Consider the following 21,115-nt stretch of genomic DNA (forward strand, 5'->3'; position numbering starts at 1 on the left):
GATGGCTGGGGCTGATCTCCTTGCCCCACCCTACTCGATTTGGACTTGGATTTACAGGAGAGGAAGTGCTGAAACGCCACAGATTGTTTCTTTGCCTCCTGAAACCTGTCGACGACTGATGTAACGGTGTCGCCGAACAGGCTAGAAGGCGAGAGCGGCAAGCAAAAACGATTGATCCTTTTCCTTTATACCAGATAAATTCAGCCACAGATGCCTCTTCGTGGCCACCATAGGTGCCATAGAGCGGCAAATGGCACGGGCCATCTCTTTAGTGGCCAGGAGAGACAAATCTGTGGCCTTATGCAACTCCATTATATCCTCCGGAGTTGGCCCCTCCCCCTCGTCCAAATCTTTCAGGAGGTCGGCCTGGTATGCCTGCAAAATAGCCAGAAGATTAGCGTCACCGATGGCAGGCCACTCACATCGTTTCCTTGAGGGCTCAGCCACAGCCTGCAGAATTTTTCCCCTTCTATAATTATATTAATTACTATTATTATCCTCTGGTCTGTACACTGTACATTTAAGTTTTGTTGTGCAGGTTACAGTATTTGTAGTGTTCTCTGTACCTATTGTCCTGTGTATTGTTCATAATAAAGTTTGTTTAAAAAAAAGCAATGTAATTAGCCTGTTTTTGTGGGACGTTTTTTTTGTTTGTTTGTTGTTGTTTTTTTTGCTCATTGTATATATATATATATATATATATATATATATCAAATCTATAGATACATATATAGTATTAAAGTTGTGCTTTTAATTAAATTAAAAAAAGACTCCTTTGGGCGCTCGGGCACACCAAGGGATGGGTGCCCCTAGCATTTGCCTATTTCACCTATGCCACGCCTATGCTTGCCAGTGTTTATTTTGCCTTGTCAAAGTTCGTTTCCCCCATCGTAGGGTTGTGTTTTCTGTTTATCAATAAAACTTCCTGGTTGCGTATGCAACCCAACGTTCCCTGAAGGAGGGAACGAAGGACATATTTGACGGTCGACTTTTGACGATCACGTCAGAGAGCCAATGTTTGGGTCTGCCTCCTCCTGGGCAGCGCTTGCAAGCTCACCACCTGCTCCTATTACAGGATAGCTGCAGCATTGGTGCCTCAACCCGAGGAGGAGAAATCCCGGAGGGTGCTCCTCACTGGGCAGAGGCACTGGATCCAGCGGGTAAGGGGTGAGATAGGGTGGGGCCCATCTCAAACCCCGCTGTTAGATCCATCTGCGAATCCCAAGATGCACGAACCGATCTGCCCTCCTCGAAGAACGCCCAGCGGTAGTGAAGCGTCCTCATGGACATTCTCTCGAAATGCTCACAGTCAGCTCCCTCGAGAACTGACTGGCCATGGTCCACTCCCAAACAAGCAATACAAATTTGATGTGTGTCCCCACCCATGATATAATGTTGGCAGGGACTAACACAACACTTAAAATCTTGCTTGCTCGCCATGGTATATACAGTGTGTATCTATATCTATGTATAGATACACACTGTATCTATATATAGATGTAGACCTATATATATATAGATACAGTATATATAGATCTATATCATTGCTTATAGATCTATATCTATATATAGATATATCTATTGATAGATAGATAGATAGATAGATAGATAGATAGATAGATAGATAGATAGATAGATATAACCGAGTAACGTTATAACAACTTTCAACACACTCAAATGCATTTTTATTAACGTTGTTTTGACCAAGTAAAACAGTGCTGCGTGGCTCCACACATTTTAATTCGTCAAAAATAGGGACGTGTATGAGTTCATCACTTGTGGCTGTTTTATAAGAATGGAATAAAATTATGTGAATTTAAGTGATCAAACATAACTGTAACAAAGTTCAAGTTCAGGGAAGGAGGCAGACGTTAAACATAATCGTAAAATAAATTAACAACTAAACGAATAATAAAAATAACAAAAATTAAATACGTTTGCTCATCCAAAAACATGATTTTCCTAAAGTCTCATCCGATTGCTTTCCATCGGCTGAGGGTGTGAAGAGGACAACTCACATGACCGCACTCATTCATGGCGATAAGCAACCTCTAGTGGCGAAACTTACATACTGTGTCTTAATAATTACACATATTGGAAAAAGTACTAAATTATTTATATAAACAGTAGATAACAAACAAGTTTACTCCAACAAACAACTTTTTCTTTTCACTTAGCATCCATGAAAAAAAGAAAATGTTCACACCTTCATAAATATAGTCACATTCATACACCCAACTCCCTCACAGTGTGGGAACTCTGTTTCTTCACATATGCAATCTTGTGATTTCGACTTTGTTGTTTAGCCAGACACAAGTGACAGCCAGCCTCTCCAACAAACCAATTACCAGTGCTAGAATATTCTAGAATGCACTTCTCTTCCCAGCACGGAAATAACAAACGTTCTTACATTCCAGATGTGTTAAGCTGTATAATGGGGAACTCTAAGAGTGGTGACTGAAATGCAGTGGTGTTATTGGAAGTCTCCCATCAACATACACATCCATATACATCCACCCAAATCCTCAGACAGGGATAACACTTTAAAAGGAAAGACTGGCAAACTAATGAACACTGACAGCACCCCCCAAGCTGTTTGCATTCCTGTCAAAATGCTAAGCTGTAAATAGATGGTGGAGTCACATATGCTTTTATCTCCACCAGCATGACGGAGGTTAAGAATGAAGCTTGGGACTCCCTTGCAGAATCAGTTATTGTTTAATATCATAAACCTTTCATTTCATTCCCTCTGATGTTATTCTAATCATATCTTAATAATAGGGTATATTAGGAGCTGTCTGATAGAAATCTTTAAATTGGTGATAACGAATGTTTGCTTTTTGATCAAGTTGTATTAATATTGTATTTTGTGAGTATAATAATCAATGAGATGTGCAGAGAGAAATCACATTAATTAGCTGTCAAGGAAAATCAAGCCTGCATGGTACAATATGGTGCAGGGATGACAAACACATGGATATTGAAGGGTCTCAGATTTGAAGAAAAACTATTTAAAAATAAATTATGCTAAACATATTCATGTTCTTATTAAGTTACATTTAAAGTAATCTGTTTTTATCTGCAGCAGGAAAAATGTTTTAATTTGTCATGCTGCATATTTGTATCTTATAGAGCAAGACCTTCTTTTAATTGGTTATCCAGTGGGATATTTCGTAATTACCAATTGTATACAGTTTGTAGCTTATTTTAAGTAATATTGAGAAAGAGTTCTCTGAATATCAACATAGCTGTGATTCGGTCATTCCGAATAATCAGACCAGACCTTATTGCTTTTATTCAACAATTGAACAATATTGAGTAATTTAAATTTTATGGTGTGTTTATGCAATGTTGTAACTGGTTGTAATTAGTACTAACAACCCGGATGTTCTACCCCGAGATTTTATGCATTTTTATGGCAACATTATGACAAAAATTAATCAATCCATTTTGTAATCAAATGAACAGTTATCCAAATGTGTTATTAACCCTTTGATGCGCAAGCTATGGTTAATTTTCGGCACCTCCAACGTTGGATCCGGCACATCCTGTGTCACTATAGAAAATTAATAATTACTGTTTGTGTAGTGTTCAATGTTGTTATCTGTCTTGTTAGCATTTATTCCCCATTGAAGTTCCAGAAAAATCTTGTGTTTGCAGTTTCTATGCGTTTGTGAGGTGAATTTTCAGGGTAAAGTGAGTCGCACACCGGACGAGAAGCGCAGCGCCACATCTTTAAAATTCTAAGTCATTATTTTCTATGCACACACACCGGCAGTGCCATTCGGCATTGTTAACCCTTTGGAGTCTTGAGCTATTTTGGCCCTTTTGAGTACTTTTTTTTATTTCCTTTTTATTTTGTGACATAAACAAATGTTTACCATACCAATTTTTGGTATCTTTTTTTTTCAGCACAACATCACCTATATGACCAGACAATTAGTTTATCACTTTGATGTACTGTATCAACATACTTACCCAAAATCACACAAAAAACACAAAATCCGAAATAGAAAAAATATAGCTTTTCTACTACAAAAAACACAAACTCAATGAAGCATTTAAAAGGTTGATGTAAATGTCAAAATATGCAGGTAAAATTCAGATATAATCAAGCTATATACAAATATATATATATATATATATATATATATATATATATATATGATTTACAAAAAAAGCCATATTCTTTTTTTTTTTTTAGCTTTGCCACTTTAAAAATGTGCACACAAATATACAGAGAGCTATATTTAAGGCCTTGCATTGCCAGACTATGTGGGTTCCCAAATAGTGCAAATACAACATTAAAAATTTAAAATTTACATAAAATGAAACTATATACAGCAAAAAAAATCAGCAGATTCACACATTTTCTCCGTTTTGTTTTATGACAAAAACCGACACAGTTATTAGAATAAATGCAACGTCTGTCACATCCCATCTTACGTTTTTTTACGAACGCGTCAATAGAGTGCCGAAGTTACGACGTCACTCTGTAGGCCAAAACGCGTAAGTGAGTTAGCATTTCAGCACTACGGTTCCCTCGCTTTAAAGCCTATGGGATTTTTGAATGGATTTTTGCTAAATCGCCTATGACATAGAACACATAGTTATAACCTGCTTGTGGTTTTTTAAACTTTATTGTGTCTGATTGTGTTTTTTTTAAATCTTTATATAGGCTTCAAAATGTATACATTTTGGATTAACTTGTAAAGATTATCTTGCAAGACAAAACTTGTAAGGGTCACAACTCTTTGTTGAACACAGATCTTATTTTTTGCGATTTTCCAAAAGTCTATGGGGAAAATGCATTGCTTTTCGACCAAGGGAACAAATGCACCACTAGCTTCCGAGTTGTCCTACAAAGTGACGTCATCACTTCAGCACTCTATATACAAGTAAATTTTTTATATAAAGTTTAAATGATCATATCTCTGTTTTTACTTGGTCTATCAACACAAAACAAAAAGTAAAATAGAGCTTCAAGTCAGCACTTTTGACTGAAGTGGACAGCAGCACTCAACGTGACTTTGTTTTTTTATGCTTCGACGTCTTAAACTGGACATGTGACTTGATCACGTCAGTCTTAACTTATGTCTAACTTCCCCAAAAGTTTTTTCCCAAAACTTAACAATACCTCATTTGAACTCCCATTAGACGAGACGCATTATATTTCTTCCCATCTTCCAACAGGAAAGTATTTGGACCAATTCTCCTTATTACCAAACATGGAGCAGTGTACCTTGTTGAGCCTTTGTGAACATGCTCTGGTTTCTTAATTATAACTTCAAACACAATAAACAGGAGTATAATTTGGAGAAACACAACCATGCATAAATTAACAATACAGGAACTAACTCAAACCGAGGACTTAAATACGCAAACAAAAGAGCTAACAAGATAATCTACAGGACAACAGTTGAAAGGGATCAATCAATGAAACACTGTAAAACTGGGAGGTTTACGGTGACTGGATGCAAGCAACTAAGCGAAAGAGCATTCGTAAAAGATGCAATTTTTATGACACTATTATATGACCCAACACTTGTCTACTCTTCTGCTACAAACTCAAAATATGTACTTTTTCTTCACATAAAGATGACATGCTTTTAGGACATAGTATAAGCAGGTGAATTGGGATGCAGCAAGAGGCTGCATCTGAATGCATGCAGCTTCCCTACAATTGTATATGGTACTAAATTTACTTTTTTAATGGTCTTCAATGCACATGACATAAATCTCATCCTCAGCAGAGTACACATGTAACAGAAGAACAAGAGCAACAACAAACTAAGACAGCAACAACACTAGACACCCGCATTGATGTGATAAAAAATATATTTTTATTGCTCATAACATTTAGATGGAAATGGAACAGATACTGGACAAGACTCTTTCTACTGTGTATGTGTGTCACTATCAAATGGAGTATAGTTTAAAAAGTTAACCCAGCGCCCAAATATGAGTACTTGCATAATATATGTAGTAGATGAAAAAAAGAAGTTGATTAGTATGTCCAAATTATTAGTATTTATAAAACAGTAGTAACCTAATATTTTTGGCGAGATTCTGAAGTGTGCATCCAACAGACACATTACTATACCATGAGGTATAGCGAATGGCAGTGAAGCAACTGTGCTATAGGTTAAATGACAGTAACAAATTTCTTTCATACACACATTCATACTATACTTTCATACTATACTACAAGTAAGTTTCAAACCAAATGTATTACCTACTATATGCAATTTCGGATGCAGTTTATTTATTATGCAGTGTTCGATTGTGCGTGTACGCTAAACCAAAGTATACATAAGGCTTTATTCAAAAGGAGTACCTACTCAAGAGACTATACAATTTAGGACAGAACCAGAAAGATGAAAGATGAAGGTATATATTACATTGCACCCTCATAATCAGCTAACGGGGTAATTATCAGGAGTCTTTACCCATGGCCTGAGCAGTTGTTCACCATCACATAAACTTCATTCAAGCTTGATAGGACATTTAAAAGTTTGAGATTTAGCATTTGTCACCACCAGCAAACGACAAGACTCTTGAGAACATGACTATACATGCTCGGTCTCATAATTCATACTAAGAGAGGCAAAATACTGTGCAAGAGTGACATGATGGACACACACTCGCTCTCTTTGTGGCTCGTCATATGCAGGTAGGCGTCTGACACCATAGCGGTGGCTCTGAAAACAAACGCGGTGACAGAAGAGTGTGGCGGGGCTCGAGAGGTCCATAAATAACGGTAATTACGCGTGACGCGCTCACTGGCGGCTGACCTCGGGAGCTGACGGCCATGGGTGCACATCCGTGACTCGCACACTAGGCAATATGGGCGATTGAGTGGAAAGCAGTCGAGATTACAGGAGGATGGAGGAGAGGAGAAATGGAGAGAGAGAAAAAGAGAGAGGGAGAGAGAAAGAGAGGAGGAGAAGCAGGGGAGGGATATGGGGAAGGCTAATGTATGTTATGGCTCCTGAGTGCTAAGTGCAGCTGTAAGCTTCACAGGAACATCAAAACACAATTGACTGGCTGAGCACTGAGCCCTCAGAGTACAGCTGCAAGAGATAGAGAACGACAGAGAGCGAGTGAGGAGAGAAAGCCAGATGACTCACATATCCCTGCATTCATACGCTTTGAATACTTGATGACATCCTTAAGGTTACATTGAAAAGGCTGAGTTAATCTCTCACAATGTAGGTCATTAAAATTGTTAATTATCTTGGCCTTCCAAACTGATTCATTTGTACTTTTAGTCTTTTTTTTTAGTCAGTTTTACTTAATTTTATCTGATGAAAATGCAATTGGGGGTTACTGTAGGTGCCTTTCTCAAGGGCCTCAATCGTTTCTTGTTGGTAAAGGAATCAAACCCGCGCCCTTCGGGTAACAAGTCCATAGTAACTTAAGACAATGTTACTGCAAATGAATGCTCTTAGGCTACTTGAAAACTTTCTTTTTCTTTTTTTTTTTTAATATGAACAAGGGAAGAGCATCCGTACAGAAAAGTTTTTCTTTCATTTAAAACTGTAACACTCATACAAATTCTGATCTTATGGGCTTGACATACTCAGACCACTTTGACCACATTTTGTAAAACATGTCTCTTTGATTCCTGAGAGTGAATGAAAGCTTTTCCTTACTGTAGATTTCATGTTGACCCACTCTTCAATGGCAGAAAGGTCCGAAATCGTACTTCTTTTATTTGATGAAACGTCTGTTGGAACAAATGATCTAACTTTAACTTATCCAGTGACTTTAGTAAAAGTTGTTAAGGAAACCTAAAACTAAAACTTACTTCAAACAGGGCAGCCAACTTTTGAGTTCAGTTTGGAGTGAGAATTACTCCCGCAGGGGAATAACTATTCATAAGCTTGTGATTCAACATTGGATTCATTTGGATGTATAAATATATATATGTAAATATAGTACTCAAAAAAAAAAAATCTGAATCATTGGTCCAATTCATTTTTAATTTTAAAACAATTAGATGCACTGCGCCATTAAGACACTAAATGTGTGAAGGAATAGCATTGCTTAAAAAAAATAAATAATAATAATCTGTAAAATATTAATTTAATAAGTCTTTTGTTTATTTTCGTTTGCTTCTAAGAGCCTAAAGCCTGAAGTTCTCCATTTAGTTTATGGCACTTCCTCGTTCTTTTTTGCCTTAAATAGAAGTGAAGAAATGAATAAATAAAGTGACCTTTGCATAGTAAAGTGCAATCGTATGCTCTTAAAACGACAGTAGAGGTTATCTGAGTCTTCTTAGGTTGTATAAAGACTTCACTATAGTCCAACAGGGAAGTGCTGTCAACATTTACAGAGGCTTTTTAAAAAAAGGTTTTGCTGCACCAATACTGGGGAGACTTTAAGGCCTCCAGTTTATTACAAACCCATGGGTGAGTTATATAAGAACTGCATTAATCCCTATCTCTCTATCTAGCCAGCTATCTCACAACTCCATGCTCAATGTTTTCTTCGCTCTGTCCTTGCAAAGTTCACTGCCTCAGATTATGAGAGAACATTTTATTTCAGCGGAGTGCAAAAAATAACCGGCACAATATAGCATTCACATTTTATTCAATCTGGCCACCCACTGTTTTCTTTGACAGTAGCTTGTCATGTTTCCCAACTGTTCAGTTCCAACCCCTTTGATGAATTGCCATCGTCTTTTTGCTAATTAGCAAACTTCCCTGACATTCACCTGAGTGGAAAACAGATCTATCACAAAACTGGAAAAAAAAAAAAAAAATGTTTGACACTTCAAGATATACAGAGGAACCACTTAATCCTAAACAGCCAAGAGGAAAACCAGAGCTTCTTCTGCCCTTGCGATAATTGAATACATAACTTGGAGGATGGTCAAGGTCATGCAGGTGAACAGATAGTGAACTGAAAGGTTTTCGCCGGAATGTCAGTCACAATATGTAAGGCATCATGGCTGGCTGGTGGTGTCAGATGATTGCTTTTTTAGAGCTCATAACCCATACAATGAGAAAGATAGGAACTTTTACAGAGATCCTTTCTTGTCAGTGACTCCCATGGGATAGTTTCTATGCAAGGGTGCCTCAGAATGTTCTGTCAGAGGATTTTTTGTATTTCGTCTTTCTCATGCTGTTGGCTGAGTAAAAAACTGTGAATGTGTGTACATGTGCATGTCGTAGGGATTAAAATTTACCAGCATAACAGTGTTTATTTTATATATTCTGATCAAAAATGCAAGTTTGTAAGTGCATTTGGTGCAGTGTAAGATATTTCCAGGGTTAAACAAGATTTAACAGCAATTATTTGTAATAATATACTGAACTTTACTATGAAGTCAATGAAGGCTAGGACATTTCCTGTCAAAGTACAATACATAATATTTTGTGGTGCTTTGTGGGTTAATATTGAAAATAGTTATTTCATTTTAAGTCACCATTATGGTGATTATTGTTCCCTTTGCCTGGAAACTGAACCTTGTTTTATTTTGATTACCTTCTCTTGGTGAAATTAAGTAGTTTCACTGTCATATAGAGTAAAATAGCTAAGAAATTGACTCTTGTGACATAGTCTCCACTGGAGAACACATCTAGGACTTCAGCCCTTCTCCTGGGGACCCACTTTCCTGCAACTGTTATTTCCAACCTGTTTCAGTTTACCTGGAGCCTCAATTTTAAATGTTGCCTACACACATAAATAAATAAATAAATAAATAATTGCATACGCCATTGAAATGTGCATAGGCAATTTTCCATGCACATGTCGTTATTTATAAAAAATAAACTGTTTCAATATGTGTACACCAAAAGGATATAGACCTCTTTTACTGGAGTGACTGTAGTAAAATGAACGATTTAAACTCTGTTCAGCCAACATATTTAGATTAAATATGCCACTCTCATTAAAAGAGTTTCATTGAATTTCATGAAATCATTTTCTAGAAGTACGTTTTTTATATATATGAAATTGAAATAGAAATATTTGTAGTGGATGTGATGCTTTTGAATTATTTTCCTGTGAAATGCTATGTTTTTATGTTTTAAAGGACACCTATTATGCCCCTTTTTACAAGATGTAATATTGGTCTCGGGTGTCCCCAGAATGTATTTGTGAAGTTTCAGCACAAAAATACCCCACAGTTAATTTCTTATAACCATTTGAAAATGTCATTTTTGGGGCCTGTTTAAAAAAGAGCTGTTTTGGTGTATACGACCTTAAATGCAAATGAGCTGCATATCCCCGCCCTGCCTTTGGATGAGGGCGTAACTTGATAGATATGGCAGTCGGTAAGCAGAAGGGCTGAGAGAGTGAGAGAAACAGCTGTTTTGAATGTTATTCAGCGTATGTTTGAATCGGAATACAATAAATAGTACGAAGAGACTCCGGCAGAATAAACATAAATGAAAATGGACCAGTACGTCTCGGTATGGTTATTTGATACATTTATGTACTTATAGAGTTGTAATCATGTCCCCTTTGCAATTATGCATGTGCAACACACACACACACCGACACACACAAACACTAACGCTGGCGCAATTTTTTGAAACTACATACACATACTGTGATCAAGTTTGCTACATACAAGCGAAATTAAATTTATGCGAGGGAGCTGTTGCGTCATGTTTACATTACTTATCATACAGATGCTTCTGTGGCAAATGTGAAAAGATGGCAAACTTACAGAACAACAACATATATGCAGTTTTTAATACAATATCTTTAAATATATGAAGAGCTCTTTTCCAAAACGCGTTAAACGCCATTTTTTAAAAAAAATGAGTTTGTCGTGTCATTCTGTTGTGGACAGAACCCTTTCACTGCTCCATCAACGTTTCATGCCGAATCGCTATATTTCCTTGTTTAAAATGTACTGCAAGATGCAGTTTCTTTCCAAGCCGCGATAAGCGCCAGCCCTGTTTTTAGCCTAAACACGATAAATCCTCAAATTCAATGAGCGCTCTACACAATCCAGCACGGCGGCACTCTGAACAGAGGTTTATTATGTTCATTTATTCCTCAAAATGAGTCCTAGTTTTCTAGTCGACTAGTAGTAGATCATTTAAGCCATTTGTATTATCAGTAATCACATATATTGATTTAATTAAATGGGAGAGAAACCAGATGAGCGTTTTTATTTGCATATTCCGCATCTCAACGTATGCATAAAGCTTGCCACAAAGAACCGGCAAAAGTAATGATTATGCATGACACATTTGAATTGTTTATTAATAAACTAGTGTTTTCTGTCAGTGTCAGCAACAAAGATAAAGTTGATGATGCTTACTCGCCATCTTCGCAGTGAACGCGCATAGAGAAACGCATACTTCGAATTAGCCTACATACGCAGAGAGTTGCCAATTTATTTTAGTTTTTAATTGTTTTGTTTAAAAGTAGATATTTAAAGCTTTCTGTAGCTTAGTTCTCAGGCCTGTGTGAGGCAAGCATCGCGGTGTTTCGGTTCATATTATGAGACGCGCTCCGGTTCACCTGCGCGCCTCTGTGTCCTGATTATATTGTCTGATATTTACTTCTAATGTATTAATCCAGTCAATTTGTCGATGAAACATTTATTAAAATGAAGATACAATTTATATGAAACGAAATTTACAAGCTTTCTACAAAACAAAACTTAATAAGTGGTCAAAATCATGTCTGACGCACTCCAAATATTTTCCGATATTGGGCAGCTTTTGAATTTTGATCCTATCTTACTCATCTCATGCGGTCCCCTTTTCATAGCCTACTCAACATAGATGAAATAATAAAAATAAGTAATGTAATATTATTAAAAACAAATGTAAAATGTTTATTTTGTTTTTTGTTTTTTTTTAACTTATATTTAAGCGTCATGCTGCTCCGCTTTGCTCACATGTTATGTAGCCTGTGTGTGTGTGTGCATGTGCTGGAGGGGTGCCCATCCCTTTTTTGAATATCGTTATCATATATTGATCATTTTTAATAATTCGTTTTTTTCATGCATATGTTGAAATTGGTATTAATAATTCGTTTTTTTCATGCATATGTTGAAATTGGTACTATTTGTTTGAGGTTTGACTCTTTACTAAAAATGACTTTACTAATAATGATACAAAAAATGGATGGATTTATAGCGTTTTGGAAAAAAATAAAATTAACTTTTAAATTATCATTAACAATATTGTTGTTTGATTTAATAATTATTGTTCAAAATGTTCAGACTGAACCAATAAAACATTTAAACAGGATAATTTGAATATTCACAAAATGTGTGGGTCTAGGTAAAAAAATGTAGTTTTCCTGAAAACTATTGAAATGGATTTATAGCGTTTTGGAAAAGAGCTCTTCATATATATATATATATATATATATATATACGTGTGGTTACACACTATACAAACAAGGTTTAAATTGTATACACCGACATCCTACGACGACAACAACTTTAGACGCATTTGTTGTTGAATTGGCTGACATCGACTGAAACGACTATTTGCTCAAAAATCATAAAATACACTTACTGTTACTGGAGGTGACGGTGGATCGCAGACAGTAAATGACAATCCACACTTGAGGATTAACTTTTGAGCCACAACAACAGGATTAACCCACAACAGAACACAGAACATGTCTCCACAGACATTACCAGCTGTCGTTGAAACAATCGAGGATGGTGTACAGATCACCGAGGGCTGGGTCTATGCCACAACCCCACTGTCAATCAAACCCCTTGCTCAATTCTACGTCAAAAAGCGCTGAATCTTAGAACAGCTCGTTCTGAGACAATGCATATGATTTATTGAGATTGTAAAAAAAAACACTGGGTGGATTTTTATCATTCTAGGGTGGTTTTGCTCACACACTGACAACACACATTTATGTTCAACCGTAAAAGTGAATTTTCCATAATAGGTGCCCTTTAACTAGTGAGTTCTAAATAACTATAACTCTATGTAATGAATTAATATTTTTGCGCAAAAAATTATCAATGATGCGCACTTGACTTCGTCTGCTGATGGCTTAGCATTATATTGACATACAATGAAGGACCTGCTCTATGACGCTCTAAAACAAGACAATGATACTGAATGATTTTAGAAATGTATCTCATATTTTCCTCATGTCTTGTACCATTGTTAAACATGGTATAAAGTGGATGGAAAATGATATGCAGACGATGTTATGCATAGTAAAACTAGTCATTGTAAGTATAGTTATTTCTGTGATGAGACGGGGTGGAGATGTACGCACAATGTTACGCTGACTGGGTTTTATAAAGGGAATTTTGTGCAGGTTTCTGGCATGGTTTTATACATTTCCATAGAAAAGAAAACTTTTTCATACGCACACGTTTAGGACAAAATCTACAGAAAGTGTTATACATGGATTTTTTAAACGATCCTGAAGAGCCAATGCCTATAATAGATTGTGCCAAACTACTTTTAGTTTTTATATTGAATAATTATGTTAATGAGGCTTTTACCCCCTCACTGTGAAATCAAGGTTGCATCCCTGACATTTACATTAAAAACTGATTTTTTAATTCAGAAATTAAAAAACATGTTCAAAGCAGATGTGTATTCAAGTCATTGTGTGTATAAGCATTTCATTTTAAATGTATTTAGCCAGACCTGCATAAAATATTAAATGAATTGATTGATTTGTTAGGTATGCTGGAGAAAACTAGTCTGACCACCAGATATTCCTCATGCACATTGTGTTAAAAGCTTCGAGTAATGAACCTTTTTCGCCACAATTTGATGAAAGCCTCAAATGCTTCAGAAAGCCTCAGTTTCCCATCACTAGCAGTATGCACAAACGAACAGGAAAATACTAGAATAAGTTTAATATGGATCCCTGGAGATACAAACTCCACATCAACAAAAATTGCAAACAAAGAACTGCAAAAACTCAAGGCTTAAATAAACAAGGGAGGCTAATTAACAGAACAGGGAACAGGTGTGCGCTAAATTAACAAGAATAACTATGAACACTGTAGCGTATCTGGACAGCATCAAGGTGAATCCAATAAAGCTTGTAGCTTTTAACTAGGATTAATCTATATTTAATTTATATTTATGAATAGAATAGAATAGAATAGAATAGAGAAAGTGTTAGTATTACTGGATCAAGTGCTGTCGAAGAAGATACGTCTTCAGCAGTTTCTTGAAAGTGGATACTGACTCAGTAGCTGTGGTTGAGTTTGGCAGATCATTCCATCATTTCACCAACAGGGAACAGTCATGGTAAAGGTCAGAGAAAGAGATTTTGTGTCTCTTTGAGATGGTACCACAAGACAACATTCGCTAGCAGAGCACAAGTTTCTGGATGTTACATAAATCTGAAGTAGTGAGCTTAAGTAAGAGGGAGCAGTGCGAGTGGTTGTTCTGTTGGCAAACGCCAATGACTTGAATTGCGAGCGGCAGCTGGCAACTAGCGCATTTTGTGTGGAGAGGAGTGATGTGTGCTTTCTTCGGCTCATTAAAGACCACTCTGCAGCATTCTGGATTAGTTGTAGAGGTTTGACAGAGCAAGCTCGAAGACCAGCCAGGAGAGCATTCCAATAGTCCAGTCTGGATAGAACAAGCGCTTGGACAATGAGTTGTGTAGCATGATCTGTTAGGAAGGGCCTGATCTTCCTATGTTGTGCAAGACAAATCTGCTAGACTGGGCAGTTCTAGCAATGTGGTCTGTGAAGTTAAATTGATCATCAATTACAACCCCAAGGTTCCTAGCTGGCCTTGATGGAGTTATGGATGATGAGCCTAGCTGAATGGAGAAGTATATCAGTGATAATGGCCTTCATTCATAAACAGATGCCATTAAACAATTATTTTAAATATACTGGCCCTCATTTATCAAAATTGCGTACACCAAATTTCCAGTGCACACCTGGCGTACCCCCAAAACCATGGTGACTTTGAGATTTATCAATATGGACGTTGGCGTACGGCACGCACAAATCCTACTCCAGCTCAGGAGATGATGTACATGTACATACATTTTGAGTTAGTGTGGTAATGCGCAGAAAAAACAATTCCAAACACCACAAAACCCACTGACAAACAAAAAGATATGACACATTATGACCCACTGTAAAAAAAAACAACAACAAATGCATTATGAACTTCAGTGTTTATTTTTTTGCAACATGAACATGCCTGAAAGATGAGTTTATCTGTATATCTACCTGTTGAGCCACTCATGATTCATGCGAGAGAGATATTGTGCTCCAAACTGCACACGTGCACGGCAGAGAGGTAAGCGAGCGAGAGACCTTGCAGACCTTCCAGCCCCCTAAATATTACAAATTGTCATGCAATTATTAATATGAATGAATGGTACTCCACATTACATCATCATCATCATCATCATGACTATTGACATGACTCTTCTTTGCCGTCTAACCATGTGTCCATGGCATAAAATGAGGGCTTGGGGGAAGCGGAGACTTGAATATATAAGCATAATCTTACCAACATATACACCCATTTCTATGCAAGAATGATAAATAAGGGCCACTGTCTTAATTCCTATTATGTGTGTATGTCTTCTTGGCATTGTTTTAATCCTCTCTGTCTCACTTAGTTAGACACATACAAGAAATTACAGCAAAATGTATGATTCTATGTGCAACAGCTTTCTGGTTAGAAATTGCATCTTTTAACAAGGCCATAAACTATGCATGAGTGGCTTTGAGTGGCTTTGACGGGACAAAGGAAGACTTTTCCCTCTCAAAATTCTCGGTGATTGGTCATTCACCCCAAATGAGGTCCCAAATGAGGCCCCAAATAATTGTCCTCAAGAGGATGTGCCAGTTCCTCTCCTTCTTCAACTCCTCTCTTCAAGATCTTCTCTTTAGTCCATTTTATTTTGTTTTGTTTGTCTTCGTATTCTTCTTTGTTAAGTTCCACGGATGAGTGAAATAAACTTAGCCTGAATTATTTTTCTTTGAGTAACTTCACCTTCAAGGGACCTTGAAATTCGCCGCACCTCCATTTGCCCCAGAAGAACTACGGAGAATGTGTGACACTCTGAAGGTACACCCATGCACCTTCCTTATTCAGCAACACAAGATAACCAAATGTGCAAGTATTAGTTTTATTGAGCTTTCAATGTGTTTAAGATTTGTTTGATTTGATATCTTGGTGTCTCTCTCAAGGTTCATTTTGTCTGTGATCTTGCCATACTGTTGACCACTTTCTACCTCTATCATTCTTTTTATCTCTCATTTTCTTTCATAGTTTGTTTCTTTATCAAAACAGTGAACTAAACAATACATTTACCAAAAGTGAACAATTAAATTTTGAATTTTAACTGCATTATTACCCCCTCCCCCTGATTCAAATGTGCAGCAGAGCGGGGTTCGCTAAGTCACTCCCATTCCCTTTGATTATCTAATTTAGATTTTAGTAAAGACAAGAACCGCTTAAAGCCACACTGTGGAACTTTTGGCCACTAGTGGCGCTCGACCTGTAACTTTCACGTCTAGCGTCCCTAGAGGCCACAAGCTCCACAGCACTGTCAGAAACTGTAAGTCAAACAGTCAACCTCCCGTGTCTTTAGATTGTGTGTGCTTGCAGTGTTTGAGGCAGGCCGGGCAGCCTTGCTGTGCTCGATTCCCTTATAGCAGTCTGCTGAGAGAGAGCGAGTGGGTGCAGTCTGTGAGTGAATGTGGGCCCGGGACAGCGGGCACATTCACTGCACTGAAAACACCGTCGGCCTAAGCTGACTGTATGTGTTTTGGTTTATTTTTACAGAAACCGTGGGACATGTGGTGTGTAGTGTTTGTCGTGGGCACGTTCACTACATTTAATGTAGGCTACCATTACATTTGACATGAGTCGATTTTATTTGTGAGAGCCCTGCACTGAGGTGGGCTGTGTTTGTGTGTAGAAATGAACACTGGGCTGTGGGCATTTTATTACACTCATAACACCATCGGCTGTGGCCGGAATACCAGAAAATCCTACACTGCTTATATGAATTTATCTGGGTTACCTTGGAAACGGCATTTGTGTGCGGGCAAGCATCAGCATCGGTCGAGCACCCTTCCTCTTTTAGCTCATACCAGTGAGCGAAGTGAAAGCTGGACCAATGTTAATCCTCGTCCTGGCTTTTAATTTGTCACTCCGCTTTTCTTTTTTTTAGTTTCCCGTTGCCTAAAACCGTTGCCTTCTTCCTTGTAGCTGTTGTTCGGCCATGACGAAAATATACAGACGGCAATCAAACTAAAGTTAGAATCTGAGGAAGTTGTGGGTGGTGGGGGAAGTGACATAAGCCATAAAGCGGTCGAATTTTGTAGTTCTTTTTGTGCCGAAGTTACTAGTAAAGTGCTAGTAAAAGCGATACAAACACTACGGCAGACATGTCATTCAACCTATTGTAAGTTGATGTACCATCTCAATGGGTTTTGGTAATAGATTATAAAGGTTGAAAAGTTCCACAGTGTGGCTTAAAAAAAGTATAAAATATTGTTTGTATCCATAATGTTTACTGATGGTCGGCGTTACACAGACGTTACGTTACAACAGTGAGAGTTATTAGATCGTTTGATTAGCTAAGAAGTCCAATTCCAATTCCTCTCATTTATAACTCAATGAAACCAGGTTACAACTGGGGAAATAACAAATACAATAGGATTAAGTAGTCTAAACATAACTGGTGTGCGCATGTGATAAATCTTTCTTATTTTATATTTATTATAAGCTACTTATTAGCTACATAGCCCTACGGTGTAATGTAATACAAGGATAACCAGAGGTTTTCACATATTGACTTTTGCAGGCAGGAGTAGTTGAAGAAAGTAGCTGGAGCCTAACCATGAAATGGAAGGCTAAAAGTGGGGATATTGCCAGCTTTTTGGCAAAAAAAAAAAAAAAAAATTCAAAGCAGTACACAGGAGGAAGCATGTGAGGGAAATGAAGGAGAAGGCAGTAAACTGGAGAGATCAGTAGTGTCATTTGTTGACTGTAATATTACTGGCAGTAAATCAAGAAAACAGTGATTCAAAGACTAACCATGTTGAGATATACAGTATAACAATATTTAGTTTTCTTTAGTGTGTCGAGTTTCTTTCCGTGGTTTCTAGGTAAAACTGAAATTGATGGCTGCACGTATATGATGTAATTGACAGGCGATGCAATGAGGAGGGATGTTACACTGGTTAATATATATATATAACACTCGTTCCCTGATGGAGGGATTATGAAGAAGACAAACAAATGGGTTCTCACCTGGGAGCCCCAATCACCTCTGAGTTTTAGACAAACGGACAATGGAATTGGCAAGTGGAATTTGCATGCAGAGCCACTCCCCTGTACATACGGGTGTATAAGATGGCAGCATGCATTCAGGTTTATGCTAAGGAGCAGAGACATTGTCTCTGCCATTCAGCGGTGGTTCAGGGTTGTTGCAGGAAGGACATATTATCTCTGTTCCCTCCATCAGGGAACGAGGATTACATCAGTAACCAAGATTTTCCCTATCTGTCAGTCACGTTAGATGTTATATCGATGTTATGGAATGGAACACCTCCGCCACATCTGATTGTCGAAGGATGCTCGGGGGAAACGCAATCCAGGGTTCACCAAGTGAGGGACTCACCTGGCAAGCAATGAAGGCGTTTGTATTATACAGCTATTATACATTTTTACTATTACATCCATCAAGATTAATGAATCTTGAGAACTTTTTTAAGTATTTAGATCTATTCCCAGCTAATAAAATGTTGCTGTGATGACAATTGATTGGCGGCTGGGGGTGTAGCGGTTTGTTAAGGCTTTTAGGCCAGAAGCATCAATGTAGGTGATGGTCGGCTGGGGGTGGCAAAAATCGTTTTGGCTGAGGGCAAAGTGAAGTTTCATAACTTTATATTTTTAGGCTATTTAACTTTAACTTTGTAGCCTATTAGAGAGCTTAACTTACTTATATTTGAATTGGTTGCCTTATTTCTCATTGTAGCTTCTATACCTTTTAGGCGAGATATTATTGATCATTAAAACTGAGATTTAACAAAAAGAGACAGGGTTGTTAATTTGATATACTTATAAATACATATAATAAAATGACACAACCCTGTCTCTGTTAAATGCCAATAAAAATCAATGATATTTCATATTTTTAAAATGATGTTTTGTAAACAAAGTTCGGGAGGAGCACGTTGAAATAATTGATCCAATTATCGCATCATTCAATCAGGAATCAACATGGCTATCCAATCAGCTTGAGTTGGAGACCTATCTATATACCCATTTGAATCACCAATTTTCCTCGACAGTTTTTCACCATCTTGGCTAACTGTTTTGCCACCATGTCACACCAAAGTTCTTTATCTGGGTAGCATGAATCGTCAGAAAACCGGCCCCAGGACTATTTCTCCTACGCCAGACATCGCACCTGACCTACCAGAACAGCCCTATGCTCGTCAAGACGTCAAGGCCAGTCTTCGCTGCCCCTAGCAAGACTTTTATCGTCCTCCCCTGCCTCCGCCTACCACTCAGACGATCACACCTATTGGGAATCGGACCGTAGAAGGATTGAGGCAAGCACTGGTTGATCCGGTTCAAGCTTCACGGAAAAAAAAATAACAAAGGGGAACTATGTGATCTGTACGTTACCTTAAAGTCAGCCAATCTCTCTCCAAAGTCCACACCAACTCCTAACACGGCAGCTCACAGGTAGAGCAAAGCCTACAGGGTCCAAAAGCCGCCTCCCCAGACACCATGGCCATCCTCACACACAAGATCCGGCTCGCTTTGCCCATGAAGCTGCAGCAACAGGCCTTCAGCGAGCCTGGGACATGCCCCAGAATTTGCCGGGGCAGGTCCACTCCCACCTCTCAACGAGGCTCAGCCCTTCATTTGAGTCCCAGACAAGCCCTTCGTTATGAGTACACATTATTTATTTTTAGTTAAAAATATTTCACTGTGCCACAAGATAACGGATAATTTACCTCAGATTTTGAAAGCATGTCATATAGCGTTCAAAATGAACTCTATGCAAACATACAACTGTACTTCATAACAAAATTAGTCAATGGGTATATTTTGTTAATGTTTAGATTTTTAATAATGTTGTTTCTTGATTTGATTATGTCCTCACCCATTTCCAATGCGAGTGCGGGCCAACAGTGTGCTTTCACAGAGAGACTCTGCTGCTCACACGCTGTTCTGAATGCGTGGCGTCTCACAGTCGCGTCGCGTCTAGTGTGGACAGACACACTTGCTGTCGCTGGAATTTTATCGCGTCGCGTGTAGTTAGGACATGGACCTCCATAAGTGAGGGACGTCTGACCGCATTATAAGCAATAAAGATAGCCTCAACTATCCACTTGCTCATTACTTGTCTTGATGCCGGGCAACCTTTCTTAGTTGAACAAAAGCAGACGAATAATTGCTCTGACTTACGCCACAGGGCAGCTCTGTGAACATAGGCATCCAATGCCTACGTTCACATCTCAGGTTGACCTAGACCTTCCAACTCCCGGGGCTAGGTTGCTCTCTTCTTAGTGTGCACATTCGACTTCACACAGAACGGGCATTTCTCAGCATGGCATAGTGGGTATGGGGTTCCCATCACGTCCCCTTGAAAGGGAACGTCACAGGTTACGTATGCAACCCTGGTTCCCTGAGAGGGAACGAGAGCTGTGTTCGCCTGCCATACTTCCTGCATGCCCTGATCGACTTGCTTCAGGCCTTTCCAGAAGCTGTCGCGGTCTGATCTCAAGGGTGCTATATAGTTTCCTGGTCAATGACGTCACCAGACGTCCTACTCTCTCATTGGACTGATTGTACAGACGCTTCACGACGCAATCACGCAGAGCGTTCCCATCGCGTTTGACAACGCAGCTCTCGTTCCCTCTCAGGGAACCAGGGTTTCATACGTAACCTGCGACGTTTTCAGAGTTTCAAAACTTTTTTTCACCTATTCGCACACCAGTTTTCAGATCACCATTTACAAGGTATCAAACCTGGGAAACAAACTATACACTGGGTGAAGAGTGACACATTCGAAACTGAAAAATTGTTTGCGCAGCATCATAAAAAAATGTTGCAGTTCTTCACAATGTTTGTAGAAATATTTTTTTTTTAATGTTTATACATTTTGCAAGCTTGCAAATCTTATTTTACAATATTCC

This window comes from Pimephales promelas, chromosome 6, assembly GCF_988280905.1.
Source record: "Pimephales promelas chromosome 6, fPimPro1.hap1.1, whole genome shotgun sequence".
Taxonomy (NCBI): domain Eukaryota; kingdom Metazoa; phylum Chordata; class Actinopteri; order Cypriniformes; family Leuciscidae; genus Pimephales; species Pimephales promelas.